Source organism: Castor canadensis, chromosome 9 (assembly GCF_047511655.1).
Source record: "Castor canadensis chromosome 9, mCasCan1.hap1v2, whole genome shotgun sequence".
Lineage (NCBI taxonomy): Eukaryota > Metazoa > Chordata > Mammalia > Rodentia > Castoridae > Castor > Castor canadensis.
The window spans coordinates 110,798,169-110,819,060 of NC_133394.1; the positions used below are offsets into that span (position 1 = coordinate 110,798,169).

The following is a 20,892-nucleotide window of genomic DNA, read 5'->3' on the forward strand; positions in this document are numbered from 1 at the left end:
TCAAAGTTCACTATTGAAAGCCTTAAATGGTGCAACTCACTGTCAGCTATTTATAGCATCATTGCTGTAAGCATACAAATCACAACCCCAAATAATCCGTGTAGCTGTGGATTTCCCATAGAAACAACCCTTCGTCCCTTTGGATTGCACCAAGAGAAATGTGCATCTTTTAGTAATTCGTTCCAAATGTTGAAATTTTCTTATAAACATTTCAAGGGCGAATTCTACCCCCCATCCCCAGTCTTTCAAAACCACTAGTTCTTGCCTGATCAGAGCAGGACATCAGCCTGGTGATTGTTTCAAGTGTTGTCATTTTCTCCTTTGTAGCTCCTTATATTCCTTTCTCTCTCCTCCTGCTTACTTCTCTCAACACTCACACAGTATGATGGTAAAATATGATGACCAGTAGTCACAGGAACCCAGCACTTCATTATCTTGGACATCTACCTCCTAGCACCGCTCCAGACCAGAAACCTTTTGAGGGTATGAACCTGGCTTTTCTTTACATTTGGGAAGAGTTTGGAGATATAATATCTAAAACTAGAAACCCCGATGTAAATTCTTAGCTTTTCTTCTCTCCCTAAGCTGAGATGGACAGGGTCTGGTCTCTGAAGGGGATTTCTCCTGGCTTCTGATGCGTTTTGACAGTTAGAGATGAAAACGACACAGTGCCATGTACTTCTATCCCATTTAGTAGTAGGTCTTTGCAAAGAATAAGAAACGCGTTTTCTAAGTTCCTCCAACCATTTCTGTCCTCGAAAGAAAGTTGAATTATGCTTGACTATTGTGGGGAAGAGTTGTTGTAGGATTCGTGTGGTTCAATCTGCTTTTCTGGCCTCATTTAACATACATTTATTGAGCATCTTGCTTGTGTCTACACTGCTAGAGGCTGTGTAGGCAGGAATGCATAAGGCAAATCTGATCTTGCTGTATGTGTACAGGTTGTAAACTCTTGGTGCACCCTCCCTGAATCTCCGGAAGGCGAAGCCATCTGCTCGAAAATCTATTTGAAAAATAATGAGCTAATAATCTCAAATCTTGAAGCTGTCATTGTGAATTTAGATCTTACTGAGGTCCTTGCAGTCATGGGTAACTGGAAGGAGGGATCTGACAACTCGGTTTAATAAAAAGAAGTTGATACAGAGAAGCCAAGGCATGTAATAAAATGGCATTGATGGAAGTGAACACAGTGATTCTCTATTCCGATTCTTGTTTACATCTTTAGGTCATGGACTTTTAAATCTGAATTCTTTGGTAATCTCATTTCAGTCACTTTGACACCTTTGGGTACCATTTCCTTTTCTCCTTTAGAATTAATTCTTATTTATGGAACCAGAGTGTCATTCTTAAGAATCTGAATTCTTAGTTCCTTTAAGACCAAGTTCAGCCTGCCTACCAAAGATTAGAAAGGTCTTCACAATTTTGGCCTCTTCTTACCAATCTCCTTGATGCTCCAGCCACAAGATGTGTCTGCCGTTCTTACTTCAACACTGCCTGCTTCTTCATGACTCCACATGCCTTCACAGATGCTGTGCCATCTGTGTGGAATGCCTCCCTACCTACACCCCACCTGTACGCACACCTCCGCGTACTCTCCCTCACTTAGCTATCCACCTTGACCTCTCATCTAGCCTTCAAGGATCTTGTCACCTTTTTTTTTTGGCACAACTAGGGGATTGAACTCAGGGCCTCATACTTTGCTTGCTAGGCAGGTAGTCTACTACTTGAGCCACACCCCCAGTCCAGGGTCTTGTCATTTCCTCTGTAAAGCATCTGACTCTCTCCCTGCCCCATCATGATGTCCTTGCTCTCCTAGCATTATTCAGCACCCCACCTTTGTTTTAACAAATACTGCACACATGCTGTGACAGTATGTGTACAACAGGCGTTATGGGAGAGCAGCTGAAATGAGGGACTCTAGAACCCAACTCCCCTGTGGGAATCTTAACTCTACCACTTTCCCACTCTAGCCTTGAGCAAGTTACTTGACCTCCCTGCCTGTGGGTTTTTCTCACTTGTAAAATGGGGATCATAACTGCAATGATGTCATAGAGTTGTTGTAAAGATTAAATGTCATGAAAATTACCCACGAAAAGCACTTGATGAACATGAATTATTGCTATTATGCAGCCAGAGAGTAAACTCCATGAGGAAAGGGAGTGTTGTTGCTTCATATACCCCCCAAGCACCCAGATCAGTGCCTGGCACATAGCATATGTTTCAGACACACATTGGATGGATGAATGGGTGAGTGAATGAATATATGAATTGACCCGCACTCTTCTTGTCTTGGGGTAAGCAGCCTTGAATAAAATTGACACTGTCTCTTTCTCATGGCATAGTGTAAGCTTTAGGTAGAAACAAGTACATGGATATTTCCTCATAATTGTGCAGACTGTGAAGAATTACAACAGGGAACTAGTACTGGGGCTAGGAATGAGTGAGCAGTATCAAGTGATGAGGACAGAGCCAAACCAAGATGCTAAGGACCCAACAAGAGGACAGCAAGGCCATTGGGCTGAGCAGAGAATAGGCTCTGCTGCTATAGACCTTCCCCACTGTCTCAGAAGGGCTCTGAATGTCTGTCTTCCCCGCTACACTGTGAGCATGGTAAAAGAGTGACTCCATCTGTACGAATGCAATGACTGCCTAATAGTTGGATGCTTTGCATATATTTGCTGATCAAAGAAGGAGTCCTGTTAGCAAAGTTTCCCTCCCATTTGGAAATGTGGGCAGTGGACACTCCTGTCTGCTCTTTTCTCCTTGCATCTTCTGCCTTCCTGGAGTCTCAGCCAGGGAATTCATCTGATGTTGATCATCTTCCTCTCCTCAACTATCTTAAACTCTAACTGTAGATGCTCACTTTCCCTCTCATACCCCAACATTTCCACATTCCATTGTTGGCTAGAATTAAGTCCAGAAGCTGCTTTGTAAATGGAAAAAAGCTTCAGTAAAGAGTTTGATTTTCAAGGCCAGTCATGGTGGCTCACACCTGTAATCCTAGCTACCCAGGAGGCATAGGTAGGAGGATCAAGATCTGAGGCCAGCCTAGAAAAAAGCTTGAGACCCTATCCAAAAAATAAAGTAAAAAAAGGGTGTGGAGGCATTGTTGAAGTGTTAAGAGCACCTGCCTAGCAAGTGGGAGGCCCTGAGTTCAAATCCCAGTACCACTAAATATTTTTTCAACATTCATTCTTTGAGAAATTCATTTTACACTCATTTTAAGGTTGATAACTTATCATTTAAATGCCTCTATTTTTTACTATCATTCAGTGAATCTGTGGACATCACCGAAAGTTGAGACACAGGGGTTCCAAAGTCAAATGAAGTTGTTCATGGTTTGGCTTTTCTTGGGGTAGTACAAGGCAGTGTGATGCTTTGTTAAATTAACTCAGTCATACCCCAGAGACAGGCTGGGAGCCCCAAGGAGGGGATCCAGATCTGTGAAATGGAGATGCCACTGTGGAAGAGAAATGTCCTGATGAAACAGGGACACAAGAGCTGGCTAGGAGGAATGAAAATGTGCTACACATAGGCGATGTACCTTAAAAAAGAAGAAAGTCCTGTCATTTGTGACAGCACAGTGATATGGAAGACACACTAAGTGAAATAAGCTAGGCACAGCAAGACAAATACAAGCTGTCCCTTTTATGTGGAACCTCAAAAAGTCAAATTCATAGGAGCAGAGAGTAAAGTGGTGGTTACCAGAGCCTGGATTGGTTGGTGGGGGTGGTGAGGGAGATTGGGAGATGATGGTCAAAAGACACAAAATTTCAGTCAGGAGGAAAAAATTAAGAGCTCTGTGGTACATCATGGTGACAATAAATAATAGCCATATGCTGTCCACTTGAAATTGATTAAAGAATAGATGTTAAGTGTTCTCACCACACACACTCACACACTTACGCACGCACACACACAAGTATGTGAGGGAACGTACATGCTAAATAGTCTGATTTACCCATTCCACAGTGCACATGTACATCAAAACATCATGTACACCAAGAGTACATAGTTTTTACTTGTCAGTTAAGAAGACTGCAGCCAGAGACATCCACTGGGGAGCTGCCATAATCCCTGCAGGTGTCCAGGCTCCTTCCTCACAAGGCCCTTACTGTCTCTCAGATCTTCTAAGCTGTTTGGGACAGCTTAGACAAAGTCCCAGGCTTTATCTTACTAGGCACTGCTCACAGTGCCCTGGAGTTGGCTTGTACTAGCCAAATCCTCCTTCAAATCACAAGTTACTCGTCACTTCAAATTACTTCTTTCGGGAGGCTCTTCCCTACCTCCAATCCCCATCACTCTCTCTCCACTTTCAGATCAGAAAGAGAAAAAAAATCACATCCCTGAGAGTCTGTCCCAGTGCAGTAAAATGCCTTTCAAACTTTTCTGGCCTCACATGTCCTTTCTGAGCATAGAAATTTCTAGAATGGTGAGTGAATCTCCAGTTCTTCATTATCACTTTACCCAGTTTTAATCACTGCCTTGTAGGAAGGATTTGAGAAGCTGGAGCAGCTTGAAAAAGAAAATGGGCAACCTTGAAAAAAAACAGATGTTGAAGGACTTAAGATCCTTTTAGAGAAAAGTAATCCAGTGAACCAGTTAATGTTTCTTCATAGCTGGGAAATTAGTCATTGAATGGAAGATACCTGACTGTTCTATAATTCTCCAAGGAAATAGAATTTAAAAGCCTGGAATTAAATTGCCCCAAGCACATTTGGATTACACAGCAGGAAGAACTTTCCAGTAAAAACTGTTGAGTACTGTAACATGGTCATGAGAATCTCAGTGGGAAAGTTGAGGAATAACCTCTGAGGAGGGCAGCAAATGCAGCAGGGTTTATAACTTTCCAGTCCTTTGTACTCTCCAGCTCTGAGATGGAAGGATGAACTGAGCAGGCATTTACTGACCTCCTGAAATGAGATTGCCATCCTGTCCCTAGAGCCTGCCCTCAGGGTCCACTGCAGACGTGCCTCCTAGAAGAAACTGCCTTATAAGGCTCTCTGTTGGATAGTTCAATGACAAACACCCTTGGGTAGAGTCCAAGGGCAGCCAACCTCCCTTATTTTGGGCACGGTCCAAAGGCAGCCGGCCTCCCTTATTCTAAATTCCTTCTCCCAGTGGATAAGATTGTAGCGCTTCCTTCACCTCCAGCTGCCCCACACATGATCTGACCTCATCTGTGCTTTTCGTTGTAGAACAAACAACATCTTGTTCTTAGTAACAGGTAAAAGGGGAACCCTGAATCATTGTCAAAAGAACTGTAAAGCCAGGGATATATGAGTGTAACTTCCTTTTGAAATTTAGGAGTGGCAGAGTTAGAAAGTTTTGGAAGGGTTGGAGCCTTGCATGGATATAAAATTAGGAGCCTGCTTATTCAAGGCAGTTTAGAGGCCGGTACTCTTTATGAGTGAAGGTGGGCTAGGTTAGGAGCACTAAAATATGCATAGAAATCCTCCCAAATCTGTGGATTTTCTGGGGCAGTCAAGGACACCCCTTTTCCCTTCCACCAGACCACTGAGAGAACATTGAAAGAAAGCCAGGGTTGACAATGTGTGTGTATGGGGGGGGTGTATTTTTTACTTAAAATTGAAATTCTGTTTTATCCCCAATTAGATAAATGGCAAAACAATGTGACCCCCTTTGAAAAAGTTAATTTGTTGAATCTCCTTTACATTCTACAAAGGAAAGCAGGACGAGGTTAAATAGAAACAGCTGGAGCTAACAGTAAGACCCACCCCCTCAATGTCCCTACCAGGCAGAAAGTTAACAGGAAGAGAAGAGAGCCGGGCTGGCCAGGAAATTCAGGGAGCGAACACAGAAGCAGGTCAAAGTTACAGAAAGGATGGAGTCTGAAAAATAAGAGAGGTTCAGACCAGGTAAGACAGATCTAGTAGCCCAGTGTTGACAAAGCCCCATTCATGTGGTTTGAAGTTACCTACTGTGTTGACAAGGCCAAGGCCAAGCCAACAGCTTCAAAGAAGAGCTGGCCACTGTGAAAAAGCAACTCTTAACAACTTCAGGAGCAGTGAATAAAAGCACAGAATTATGTGCAAAGATCAAGTTATGTCATGGATAGGAACGCGCTGTATGAACTGTGCCACAACAAATAACTGAAGCATTTTTATCAACTAGACTATACACTCCTTGGGGGCGAGGACTGTGGGTCCCCATGGCACCTTGAAATGAGTACTGGTAACTGACAGTTTGTAGTACTTTACAGTTTGCTTGGGGCTCCAGTAGATGTCCCTCACAGTAGCTCTGAAAGTAAAGGGAACTACTGTCCCAAATTCCAAGTAAGGAAACTGCAGGTCAGTCATCCCAGCTGGTACTTAAACCCAGGGACTCCATCCAGACTTGTGGTTCAAAGTATGGCACATAGGCCAGCAGTGTTAGCTGTCTGTGATATTTCATTCATTTATGAATAGGAAATTATTCCAAAACAAAAAGTTTAAAACAAAAGTAATTCAGTCAAACTCTTAAGTGTGAAAAACTGGAAGAATTTAATGCATTTATTTTGTATAAAACTTAATGAATTTATTTTGCACAAATTTCCTTTCAATGAATTAACAAGCGGGATATGATACCTTTATGTCTAAATAGGTCTTAAGAGCTCTTTCAATGAACATAAAATAGAATTTCTGTATAATAACAAAGCTTAACTTAATGTTACTTGGCACACGTGGTATGTCTTAATGTAAATGTCGTAGTACCTTCAGCGGAAGGCAGTGTCTCTTACATGAACGAAGGTGTCCAGAAGAGCTCCATGTGGTGTGATTTACTTCATACAGATCTCTGAGACCAGTCTGACATCAGGCCAGACTAGAAATCTTAAAGCCCACCTCCTCAATTGTAGTCGGGAGGCTCTTAAAGGTCCCTGTGCTGGGGCCCAGGCAAGAGCTCTGGGGGTGTAATGCATGTGCTCTTGATCACTTCCAGACCCCTCTGTTAACTCTGGATAGGGTAGCAAAGAAAAATCACAGTTAACATTCTCAAGTATTTCCTTTCCCCTAGGGTTTTAACCTGAGTGTTGACTTTGACCTTGGACCTCTACACTGTTCCAGGGTCAATTTTCTCAGCTTGAATACTTATTCCACATCTAAGGTATGGTCCATGGTAGTGCTACTTTCTTAAAGGAATTTGCATTTTGAGCAGCTAAAGCCTTTTTTTTTTTTTTTGTCACACATTCAGTGTGAAGAAGGGAAATCACATTGGGGTTTGAGAACTCAACCAAGCAAAATCCATTTTGACTTTCTGAGAGGAGGGGAGAAAGAGGGCTTTAATATTTAACAGGCAGAGATGTGGCTGACTCCCTGTTCTTTCATGATGTTTTCCTTGAGGAAGGGACATCTCCAGCTTCTACAGAGGCTTGTCTTTTTCCCTGAGTGAGAAAGGTTCACAGGCACTTCATGCACATCACTGCAGATTACTGGACCAGCAGTGAAGTCTGGAATTGGGAAAGTTTTAGATCTGACATCCGTTCTACTCTCTTGTGGCTTGATACCAAGTAAGGAAGAACATTTTATCAAGAAACAGCTCTCCTGGGACTTTCAGAAGGGTTTGAAAAGGACCACCCAGAAATGAGGCTTCAGAAATGTGTCAGGGTTAGCCCAAGCCTGCAGGATGCAAAGCCAGCTCCTTCTCCGTGGGGGCCTTCAGAACTCTCTGCTCAGGAATCCAAATATGAATTTCAGTAGCAGCATTCGCAATTACATGCCAGCCTTGGCTTCCAAAGGACCGCCTTCTGGAAGCCACTGAGCTTTTGATGGAGAATGAAATGCATGCACAGCAGCACACTGCTCTGAGGTGGAGGTGGTAAGGCAAGGGACCGTGCAGCGTGGTGGCTTATTAGAGATGCTCAGCCCAGCTGGAGAGGGCAGGCTGGGGCAGAGATCAAGACGCTGTCAGATATGTGACAGGCCAGGGCTTCCGAGCCAGAGGCTCCTCTCTGCCCAGGTGTGTCTCAGATCAGAGGCTCAGAGCAGGTAAGAAAAGTTGATCTGACTTGGCTCTTTCTGTACCACCGAGCCTTTGGTTCACTGGAAGATAACTGACAGGGCAGAGCAGGCCTTTTCCAGACCCAAACATGATACACCAAAGTGAATGGCCCTCCCTCATTGACACCTCCCGATGTACTCTCATCAGAGGCTCTTTCTGCCCAGCCTGTCATTGCAAGCTGCCCCTTTTTCCTGTCTGGCTGAGCTCAAAGAAATATAGTTTTCTTTCTCCACCTCCCAGCCCTTTACTAGTTACAGTTATGGGCCAGCAGCTGAGCTTGGCTCAGTCCATTCCCCTAGCTCCATCCCCAGACTCTTGAGCTGTGCCTGGCATGCCACCTCTGCCAGGCAGCCAACTCAGTCCAGGCTACCCAGGAGAGGTGTTTGTCCCTTCTTTTTCTTGACATTGTCTTGGGATAAAGTTTTTTCAGATGTCTTAGGATCCTATTCCGTTCAGCCTAAACCTATTGCCCTACTCAGCATAACCCCAAAGATCAGGGAGACAGCCTCCACCCCACAGCAACCACGGACTTGATGGGTCTCCAAGGCTAATCCCAGGCCATCCCTACCAATTGCCTTCGCCTCTTGTGGTGTGCTGAATTAGCAGCGACCAAGATTGTATGGTATATGTGAGGAAATACAGCACAGTCGTTCAGGATGTGCACTTTGGAGTCCCATCACCTGGGTTAATCCCCTACGTGCCTCTTAACTACTTGTATGACCCCACGTCCTTCATTCACTGTTTCTTACTGGTGCTAGGAACTTAAGTGAGTTAATACAGGAAAAGCACTTATACCTGATACATAAAAAGGTCTCATTAAGTTCTGTTTCATTTCCATTTTTATTGTTTTTAGCATTATAAAACCTAGTATGAGTTAGTTTGTAAGTGTCTTTGAAACAATAACAACAACAAAAACCCAGGCACAGTGGCACACCTGTGACCTTTAGCACTTGGGAAGCTGAGGCAGGAAGATTGTGAGTTAGAGGCTATGTAGCCTGGACTACAGAGCAAGGCCCTGACTCAAAAAACAACAAGAAGTGCATTTTGATATCGTAACTATGGCCAAACCAAACACAATACTGCCTCCTATGTCTGCAGGTTAGACCTGAAACCTGTGTTGAGGTCTATGCAAACAAAATTCAGGATAATGTTCTTATAAACCCATCCCTGGAAACTTCCACTTTGCTCTGCAAGGATTCTACAACAGGAAGTCCTGCCCAGTCTCTTAAAAGAGATCCCAGAATCCAAGGTGGATAATGGAATGGGAACCATCCAAGATGCTAGCTGGTATGCTTTGCTCTGCAACATGGAATACTTCCATCTTCAGCTCAATATCACATGTGCTATTTCTTATTGCACCCTTTATTAGCTCTAATCCATAACTTTGGATTCAGAGGTCACTCACATTCAGTGATTATTGGTCTGTCTCTCCCCTGTGTGTTCTGCTGGTATTTTATACACAGTATATTTTCAGTAATTTTTTCTGGTTTGTTCATTTCTTTAAAAATTAAAAGTGTTAGCTCCAAACAAGAATGTTAATCAAAGTCAAAGAATGGAGAAAGAAGAGTATAATTAGTGCCCAGAAAGCACATGCTGGGTATTATTTATGGCTTTTAGAGTCTTATTCGTGGAAATAGTAATTCCTTTGCAGCAATTTACGTGTCTGTTCTTTGACTTACACACGCAGCCTCAGCTTAGCAGGGACTCATTTTAAAGATCAAAACATTCGCCTTTAAATGGACATATGTAGACTGCACAGGTGCCCACTTTGCACCTGAGAGATGATAGCATTCACCTCCCAGTGTGGGGTGGAGGAAAAAGAAATGAGAGCATAGGGAGGAGGGTTAGGAAATGGACACCTTTCATGCCCACCAGCATCAGCAAGTTAGAGTGAGGTTGGGACTAACAGCCCTCAGGGCACTCGGCCCTCTGTCACCTTGCTGAGTAGCGGGTCTCCACCCTGGCTGTACATCGGAAGCTCTAGGGCAGCTTCACAAAATGCTGATGCCTGAGTGTACTTCAGGATTCGGATATCATTGGTTTGGAAGTGGCCTGTGCAGCAGGACTTGGGATCACCTTCCAGACGATGTAATGTCCGTCCCTGGCTCATAGTCGTTCTCTAATGACTTCCAGTGACTTTCAGAGAGTCTCATTCCCTGGGGAAATTCTAATAATGATGGGCCCATGTCCACCCAGCCACCAGTGCTTTGCAGCCGGAGGAGTTCGCAGAGTCTAGGCCACCCCGGGAGTGGAAGCCCTTGGGCACGTGATCACTTCAAATAGTACAGACAGCCTGAAAGTTTGGCTGCCTCTTACTACCTTGCCTGTGTCTTTGCTCTCATCTGAATTGGATGAAGTGGAAGTGTGTTTACATCTGCCAGCAGTGTTGGTATTTTGTGAAGTTTGAGTATCACAGTACTTTAAGAAAATTTCACCTAAAGCCACGTGACCCAACCTCTCCATTGTTTCCCTAGAGATCTGTTCCTTGAGCCTAGTGCTTTGATTTTCTTTGTTCACCATTGGATCCCCAGGGTAGTCCTTGGGATGCAGTGGGTACCTCCTACATCTTGTTGAATAAAATGAGTGAGTCATTAAGGGTGGGCTAATCGTGTGCTCTATTAAAAAGAGGAACCTTCCCACTGATGGAGATCCTCTTTCCCTATCTCCTCTCTGAAATCTCTAATAGGACAGAGTGGCTCTGCTCAACTTACAAATCCTCCAACCCAATGGAGCATCCCTTGTCACTCAGCTAAGACCCTTTGGTTGGTATTTTCTTACCTTGCCCCTTAAACTTGCTTTCTACTGTCATAAAAGCTCTGAGACTAAGAATAGTGTGCCATTCAATTTTATCATCTCCCCCAGTCATGTCCCAGGCAGTGGATATGATACTACTACAGCCACTAGCTGTGTGACCTGGGGAACTGTTCTAAACCTCTCTGAGCATCAGTTTTCTCATCTGTAAAACGAAGCTACTACCAAGCTCACAAAGTGGGTGTGGGAGTCACATGAGTTAATTCATTTTAAAAGCTTAGCACAGTGCCTGGCCCACTGTTAGCCTTCAGTAAAGGTTAATCTAGCCTACTTTCCCCTTTAGTTAAAGAGCAGCAGAGGGAAGCACAAATATGGCACACTCTTGTGACTTGTACCTACTGTTAACTCGTCACTTGCTGTGAGCACTGAGTTAACCAATACTGAACAGCTCCTCCTGGGGGCAATGCAGTCAGGATTCTGGGGGCCTCTCATTACATTGTTGTCAACCCATTGATACATCACTGTGTTTTACATGTGTTTCTGTGTAAAGAAACCTATTTAATATAGGTTATGACTCATTGACATTGTACTCTCAGCCAATGGCACTGTAACTCGTGCCTGAGTGAGGCTCATCAGACACATGTTCTCCAGAAGGCACATCGAGCCCTCTTATCCTCAGGGACATGAGACGGCACTTCAGTACAACACTTGGGGCCATTTTAAACTGCTAAATCACCCACAAAAAGCACAAAAATACAAAAAAAAAGTCACACTAAATAGATTGCAAAAGCAACAGTTATTTTAGTGTCCCTTCAGTATGACAGCTGAAATAGAAAGGTAGAGATGCCTCAGCTGGGAGCCTGCACATTAAGCAACTCATATTTTTTACTACTCTGTGCATGCCCGCTAATGATTTGACTTGAGGGTTACAAATAAGTTTTAGCAATTAGGAGAAATTGCAAATGTGGAACCTGCAAATGAGGGCTGACTGTGTTTAGAAACAGCCAGGTGATCTGCAACAAACATCAAGGAACACCAAGGATTCTGAGAACAGACCCATGTGTCAGCTATTCTTCCTTCATGTGTCCCAAAGCATATAATGGAGCTGTGGGCACAGAACAGTTATTTAGGGAATAATTCTTAGACTTGATCAATTTAACAAACATATTTGCTATCCCTGTTTTTTGCAGTACTGGGATTTGAACCCAGGGCCTTGTGGTTGCTAGGCAGGTGCTCTACCACTTGAGCCCTGCCCCAGCCCTGCTTTCCCTGTTTTGACTATCCCATGACAAGCCAGTGTTTGCTCTGGGCTCCCCTACAAACAGGACTGTTGGTCTGCCTTCGTAAGAGTGGAGAGTTATGGGAGAATGCTCCCTATTTCTCTCTCTCACCTTCCCATCAGCTAGCTGAGAAAACAAGGATTCCATTACAAGTGGGAAATTATCAGAATTCCCTTTCTTTTGGTGGGACTGGGGTTTAAACTTAGGGCTTCATGCTTGCAAAGCAGGCACTCTACCACTTGACCCACACCTCGACCCCCTTGATTCCCCTTTATTCACATGAAGTCCCTGCTTCTTGTACATGGTGTGCTGTACCATGTGTATCATAAGGAAATTTAGGCTCATGAGAGAGATACTGGCCTCTCTAGAAGCCTGCAAACCTGTGGTCCATCCTGGTCATTTTTGAAGTGTAGAAAAGCAGAATAGGAAGTTAGACTCAAAATAAGAGAGTCCAGAAGCTGGGAGTATGGTTCAAGGGGTAGAGTGCATGCCTAGCAAACATGAGGCTCTGAGTTAAAAAAAAAAAAAATCAGTACTGAGAGAGACAGACAGAGACAGAGAAAGCCACTATGTAAGTCAGATCAGTAAAAATGTACAGGAACAAAGAATGTACACACACACACACACACACACAGCCCTCAACCCTTCATTTTTAATCATTGGAAGCATATTTTCTGCAAGGGAAAAGTGACAAAGAGTACATTTACACTTGTGGCCTATGAATACATTATAATTTGATTACAGATTGTAGGAGCTTGCAAGCAGTGTAACTATGGCTAAGTGTGAGGTATATAAATGAATTCACTATTACTGTGCCCAAAGTGACATTTGGGAATGAGATGAGTGGATCTTCTTTTTTTTTCCTTACAGTTGAGCTAAGAAGAGAATATTGGTCCAAAAGAATCTTAAAGATTGTGTTTAAACACCTGGGTAAATGCTAAGGAAAATATACTATAATTCACATCACTTTATCCAGCTCCCTGGTAAAGGGGTAAAGGCAGATTTTAAATAGGTGCAGTGAGCTGCAGAGAGGATGGGGTCTCATCTTCCAGTTAGCCTTCAACAACTCACTGTCAGATATTTCACTTTTTGGACAAACCACAGTGGATTTTAGAGTCTTAACTTATCTATTCTTATTAATTAATTTAATTTCAACTGCTATGTAGCTTCCATGTGTTCTGGGAATGTGAGCTGATTTCATTTTCACTAAAGATCTTTTTTGTTATTAAAACCTAACATTGTCCCTGCAGTCAAGGGGCTGAGGCAGGAGAGTCACAAATTCAAAGCCAGCCTGGGCCACCTAACAAGATCCTGCCTCAGGAGAGAGGGATTGAGAGAGAGAGAGAAATAAATATAATCCTTTACCACCATTTCAATGAACCATAATTTACTCCAGTTCTTCTGTCATAAATAAGCTTTCAATTCACATCTTTAGACATAAAGATTTTTTTCTGTGTGTCCCCATAGAATAGTTTCAAAATGATAATTATTGACTCAAGAATATGAACATTTCTTAAAGTTTTTGTATTGATAATGGTGACTACAGTGTAAAAGTCAGCCTCTGCCTTGCTGTCTGAACACATTGTCCTCTAAAAACAGAAGTTCAAATGCAAAAACACTCCAGGACACAATCAAAATTACTTTTTAATTATGCTCAGGTTTGTTTTGTGACTGACCATTACAGCTGTACCTGCTTCTCATTTCCTATTTATAAAATGTGCAATTCCTGGCCAGAAATCCGAGGACTCTGGCAGTCATCAAGTTTGCCTCCAAGAGTGCCAGGCCCTGGCAGTTTCTAGCTCATATCACAGAGTTCTCCCAGCAAGAGTAGAAAAAATGGACACCTGTGTGCTGCAGTACTTTCCTTTCATTGAAATCAGATTTGGTCAACCAGATATTTCAAAATAATGGGAAAGTGTCAAGAGTTTGCTTTGTACACAGCTGAATTGAGGTTCATTAAAAAAAAAAAAATCTGCATCGCTGCTAAAGTGGCTTGGAAATGTCTGTTGTCATGGCAGCCAGCTATGTGAGAGGTTAACATCCAAAACTTTGTGACATTTGGAGGTTTTTTCTTTAATATTTTTTCACACAAGGAAAAGAAAGTCTTGCCCTGGATGTGGTGGCACAACCTGTGGTCCTGATACTTGGGAGGTAGAAGTTGGGGGATTGAGATCCAAGGCCATCCTAGACAAAGTTAGTGTGTGAGAGACCCTCGCTGGAAGCGAAGAAAAAGTGAAGGGACTGGGGATGTGGCTCAAGTGGTGGGGTGCTCGCCTAGCAAGCGCAAGGCCTTAGAAGTACAGCAAAAAAAAGAGTCTTCACTAGTCTATTTGATGACATCCCATAATATACAGTAGCCCCCATCCTTAGTTTCTCTTTCCAAAGTTTCAGTTGCTTGTCAGCTGCAGTTTGAAAATATTAAATACAAAATCCCAGAAATAGACAATTCATAAGTTTTTATAGTTATAAGTGTTTATAAGTTATGGTTGTCACAGCATATTATTACATTTGTTCTATATTACTGTTGTTACTGTTAATCTCTTTACTGTGTCCAATTTATAAACTAAGCTTTATCGGGCTGGTGAAGTGGCTCAAGTGGTAGAGTGCCTGCCTGCCAAGTGCAAGACCCTGAATTCTAACCCCAGTACCACAATAAATAAGTAAATAAGTAAATAAATAAAAATTAAGTTTTATCATAGGTTTTGTTTTGTAAAGAGAAAAACATAACATATCCAGTGTGGTGCTATGTACACTGTCAGGTGTCCATTGGGGGTCCTGGTATGTATACCCCATCGATAAGGGAAGAACTACTGTATGTCCAATTCATTCTCTCCATTTACTTGTCTGTTCGTTTGTTTGTTTGTTTGTGTTGAGGGAGGTTAGTTTAGTTTGGTTTAGGTCTTTTGAGGCAGGGTCCTGCTGTGTTACCCAGGCTGGCTTGGAATTCACGATCTTTCTGCCTCTACATCCTGAGTGCTGGATTACAGATAAGCACCACCGCAACCAACTCAATATCTCTTTGAAATGAGCTCAGTGTATAATGCCAAAACCATGGTTGACCACTTGTGCTATCTTGGTTTGTGGGATGTTCTGTTAGTCTCCACCTCTCAGGGAGAGCCTGTGGCATGCCCCAATTATTAAAAATATAAAAGAATGTACTTACAACATTCTACCATATGTGTCCTTGGAGCTCTCCTTGGGGAGAGCTCCTTGAGGCTGACAAAGCCTCGTTTCTCTTTTTCTCAACTCCTTTCATCTCCAGCACATTCAGCAACAATAGTCCTTTGTAAGGCAGTTCTTCTGTTAAGACAGTAAGCAGTGCTAAGAATATATTTATAAAATGGAGAAGCAGCTGTAATTTTCAGGCAGAATTTTTCCCATATTTGACTGAAAGATGAAATTGTAAGAATTTTCACGTGCATGCATGCACATATCACTTCTTTAATCCTTGCAAGAACCCTGTGGTAAAGTATCACCCCTGCATTATAAATTAGGCAACCAAGATGCAGTGGTGTGAACCCAGGCAGAGTGCCTCTTAGCGGGGGTCAAATATAGCTGAACAAAGAAGTCAGCCCATGTCATGCACCATACTTCAGTCCACAGGCAGCTAAGGCTGAGCATCAGAGCCTGTTGAACGTGACAAGTAGGTCATTCATCATTCATTCATTCACTGTTCTTAATCTGTGCGGTTCAGTTTTCAGTCCTAACCTTGTGTCTCCATTAAATTTCCTGTGTGGTTCATATTCTGTGTTTCCACCATCCCCAGTCCCTCTGAGTGTTACCAGCGTATGAAAGTGCATATGTTTGTGATTGCTTTGTTAAATCACATATGTGCTTTTTGAAGAAAAATGCCCAGAGAATCTACAGCTGTTATTTTGATAAACTCTAATTCAGCCTTTAATAGTGGCAATTGTCTACTACAGCGTGATAAAATTATTCCCAAGACCCTGTGATCAACTTGGCTAATCGCAGGTGATCCACCTCCAAAGAGTGCACACTCCCTGGCTCTGTAAGCTTTGCAAAATAAAATAACCAACGTGTCATTTCATTTCCTGAGAAAAATGCAAAACAAATGAGAATAGGTAATCAGATAAATCACTGCTTTCACATGCGTTTTCTAAAAATAAAACCTATCTCACTGAAGAGCATACAACTCTGTGAAGAACCAATTAAACTTTCAATGAGCTTGAATAAAATTGAGTCCTCTGGGGAGATACCATCATTGTGTACATTTCAACTTTGCAAAATAAGAATGTGACCCACTGAGTCCTTTAAAGCAACAGTGCGCATCATAAGAATGGGAAAGCCTAACTTCTGACACTGCTAAAGAAAGAGGAATGTGAGTAGATTTCTCATGCAAGAGTGACATTTATCTCAGACTGAAGAATCCTTAGCTAAAAAAAAAAAAAGGTGAAGGAATATTTCACAGCAATTTTCTGAATCAGTTGTATAATTTTGATATTTTAGTTTATAAATACTTTCAGTTACATGAACTGCCCGATATGTGAAGGTACCCAATGTGAAAGTGCTATTTGATACAGTTCCTTCACTATTGGATGGTTGGATTTGGGGGAGAAGATGAGGAGAATGATGACCCAAAAGGGTCATAGCTGGTCTATCAGTAAAGAATGTGTTCACCTGCAAATAACAGAAAACCTGACTACAATGGGTTGCTCATTGCTGGGGGGTGGGGGCAGGTATTTGCTTGCAGAACAGGAGTCCAGCTATGGGTAGCCACTGGTATTGGTTTCACTGCTTAGCAGTGCTACCAAGGTGCCAGGGTCTTTCTGTCTTCCTGCCCTGTTATCCTTTGCATGTTAGCTTTTGTCTTCATGCCTGATTGTTGCAAGAAAGCTACTGTACAGTCGATAAAGAGTCATCTCTAAAGACAAAAGAACAGGAAAATGGCAAGGCCAGCCATGTATACCAGTTTTACCAGGGGAGCAAATACTGCCCAGAAACCCCCACTCAGCTAATTCCTGCCAAATCTCATTGACTGGAAGTGGGTCACTTGGCTTCTCCTAGCAGCAAGAGAGTCTAAGAAGAGGAGTGGTGGGGACTGGGGTAGGGTCAGCGACCTAGGGTCTCTGGGCTGGGTGAAAGTTCCTCTTCTTAGCTTTGCATTTCAGACACAGTTGCTGAATGTAGATTTAAAGGATGACTAGAAGTTTAGTGTTTTAGACACCACAGATAGCACTATACTGAACCAAAATCATTCACCACTCACTTTTGAAAACCAGATGATAAAATAGGTCATGATGGGGAGTGGAAGAGATGAAAAGCTTTGTAGCAAAATATATCATTCCCAAAGCTCAATTGGAAGAAGTCCTGTCTGGAAGATGTCAGAGATCTTTACAAAGGCCATTTTGGCTTGTTTTTTTTTCTATTTTTTTTATCAGCATATATTAATTGTACAAAGAGGTTTTGTACAGTTTCCATACATGCACATAATATATTTTGATCTAATTCATCACCTCTATTTCTCTTTCTTACCTGCCCTTTTAAACAATTTCAACAAGTTTCATTATTCTGTTTTCATATATTGCCTGTGAAGTACTTGGATCATATTTACCCTCCACACTTCATCTTCTCTCATCCCACTGGTTTCCACCCCCAAACAGTCCCCATATTTTACACTCATGTTGTTCTTGTTTTTAAGGTGCGGATTCCAAATATGAGAGAAAACATGCAGTGTTTGGCTTTCCTTAGTCTGCTTTATTTCATTTAACATGATTTCCAGTTCCATCCATTTTCCTGTAAATTGCATAATTTTGTTCTTTTTTATGGCTAAATAACTCTGTTGTGTGTATGGACCACATTTGATAAAGACCATTTAGAAAGAAATGACATTTCCCTTTTAAAAGTGTCCTTCACAGAAATGATGGTGAACAGGTTGGAGAATTCCTGCCTACTTTGCTTTAATATGTGAAAAAGATAATCAAAAATTAACTCAAATATTAGAAGTTTATTGTTTATATGTAGATACATGCTGTAAAAATATATGTAGAAACAAGCATACTATGATTTTCATAAGTTGTATAAGCTTCCATTCATCCTCGGGCCTAAGTCTGATAAACTTCTAATTATTATAATGTTTTATGTCTATTTAAATCATACATATCAAAGAGATTCATGTTTAGGAGAGTAAGGGGTTCAAATCCCCACTCTCCTGCTTACTAAATGCATGGTGTCGGAGAGCCTCAGTTTTGTCATCTATAATATGAGGACAATATTGCCTACCCCAAGGGCTGGTGATAGACTGACTTTCTGTGAGGCATCAAGCGTGGTGTCTGGCACACAGTAGGGTCTTGTCATTAGTAACAGAGGCTAACACTGCTGGAACAGCCCTCAGACATTATGTTCACAGTACTGTTAACTTTATTCTGTGTTTTTCTGCAAGGACACATGGAGACATAGTGAAGGGTGGAGACAGAAAGGGAAGAAGGTTGAGGCAATTTGGGGAATTATATAGAGAAAATGAGGACTGTTCTTGCCCAAACTAGTTCTGAGCCTTTATGTTTTTATATATTTATCATTTACATCCTGCCTTCCAACATAGGATTTGAGGCAATTTATATCATCACTCTCTGTAGATTATAGTAGTAGTGTTGCAGAAAGCACTGACTTTAGAAATAAAGAGTCTGAGTCCTGACTCTGCATAGACTAAATATGATGGTGAGCACATTTTTAATCTCTCCATCCCTCCATCACCTCCATCTGTCACATGGAGCCAGCAGGCCCTACATTAAAGGATTAGGATTGGTGTTATGGAAATAAATGAAGTAATGGATTTAAAAACCTTTGAGACGGTAAAGCTCTAGGTGAATGCAAAATTTTATTCCTTTTGACTTTGCCGATTATGATAGCAACAACTCTCAAATATGCCCAATTAGCTAACTGCCTAGTGTACATCTGTGTCAGATGTTTGCTTCTGTACATCTGGGCCACCCCTTCTCTTCAAATCAATAGCAGCAAGCAGAGCCCAGGGACTCCTAAGTTGTCACATTAGCCTGAATCATCCAATTAGTAAGGAAATCTACGACATCAAGTTTATATGTAGCAAAATATAAAATATTCCAAAATCAGCATCCATTTGAGATAGTCCATTCCTCTCCTGCCCTTCATTAGCTGGGCAATCAAGAATTGGCATCGTTCTCCCATCTGCAAGTTCATGTTGCACATTGACCTGGACAGGTGTAATGAGGGCAACTTTTGTGCTCCCATCAGTCACTTTAATGAGTACAAGAAAGTGTACTATCACCCTGCCAGAATTCCTATACCCTGCCAGAAGGTATAGGAATTAAGAACCACTCATTCCTCAGTTAAGACTGGGGCTCTAGGCGCATAGAACACAGACTCATGGCTCGGGGCGGGGGGTGGGGTCTAATTTAATGGGGATATGGCAATGGCAGAGTTTCTCAATCTCCCTGAATTCAGTCCCCTTGTAAAAAACAGATTGAGCCACTAGAAGTCTGGTTGACAGAGCTTGCAGGGAGAATGGGGTAGGGAGTTGGCCCCAGGCTGACCTCAAAGTGTGGATCCTCCTGCTTCTGCCTCCTGAGTGCTGGGATTACAGATCTGTGCCACAACACCTAGCTCTCTATTTCCTTTTAGTTACCAAAAATTTAATTGAAAATTAGAGTATAGACTCATAGATTTATAATGATTCTGCAGTGATTTTTTTGGTCCTCCTGCTCTTTAATTTCCCCTGCCCAGTTCCCTGCATTGTCTCCGTCTAAGTGATTTCACACATGACAGTTCTTTTGGATACAGAAGCACTGTCCCAGACCACAGTTTGGGATTCATGCTTATGTAAGAAAGAAAACTACAAAACATTCTTTGCAATCCAGGCTAACTCTCAGGAAGTTCTTTCTTACTGGAACGAATGGCCCTCAGACACCAACTTTACACCTATTTTCTCCACTTCAGATATTGAGACAAAAAATCAGAAAGGATTCTGGACCCCAACTTTACCTTCCCATTTTGCAGATTGAAAAACTAAAGACTAAGTAGGATGTGGTGAGAAGTGGAATCAAAACCCACTCCCCCTGCCTGCCAGCCAACTGTGTTTTGTGATGCTCTTCTCTACCTTTCTCTCTCAGACACCAGCACCACCTAGTTGGCCCAGTATGTAGTATCTTTTACCCGTCCATCCAAAGCCTGTTGATGCAAACTACTTACATAAAATCCCAAGTCTGAACTAATTTATCAGTGTCAAAGGACTAGGAAAGCAAAGAGATTTGATAACAACCCAAAGTATGAGCATTTCAGAGCCAGACTAAACCTGCACAATCCTGAGGACCTAGAACTTCTACATTTCCCTCTTTGGATCCAGGCTCCATTCAAGGGCTTTGTTTTAAAATCAAGACCCCACAGAATTAGGAAGTAAGAGGAGGGTTCTTTTCACACATACTCAGAACCGAAGCCCTACCACCACTGGGGAGCTCAGGTCCTTCACTGAGCTTCTGCTTTGCTGGACTAAGTGAAAATCCCTGTGGGGGGGGGGGGCAGTTGATGCTTCCAGTACCAAATAGTTTCTGCACAAGGTCCAAGCATTCCTCCTGGCCTGATTGTAGGGTCCCACCACACACCAAGAAGGATGTGACTAATAAAGAATGTGACTTCAGAGACTCTGCAAGTCCAGACAGCTTCTGACAAACATTTAAACAGAGGTCAGGAATGTTTTCCTTTCCAAGGGGAAAATATGTGGTCTATGGTGTGAGTGGGAGGGGGCAGAGGGGAAAGAATCTAAACATGAGCTTCCTCCCTTCATAATTCTTAAGCGTTTTAGCAGTAGTTCTGTTTAATACCCTAGCAGGCTTTCAGACTTAGAGCCCATTGTTGGGTATGGGCCAAAAGAGAA

General features: G+C 42.4%; 1 protein-coding gene across 1 annotated transcript in view; it reads left to right on the forward strand.

Annotated features, from left to right (window-relative positions):
• The window catches only part of Igfbp7 (insulin like growth factor binding protein 7), a 61,723-nt gene that overhangs the window by 1,518 nt on the left and 39,313 nt on the right, over window positions 1–20,892 (forward strand). The window lies entirely within an intron of this gene.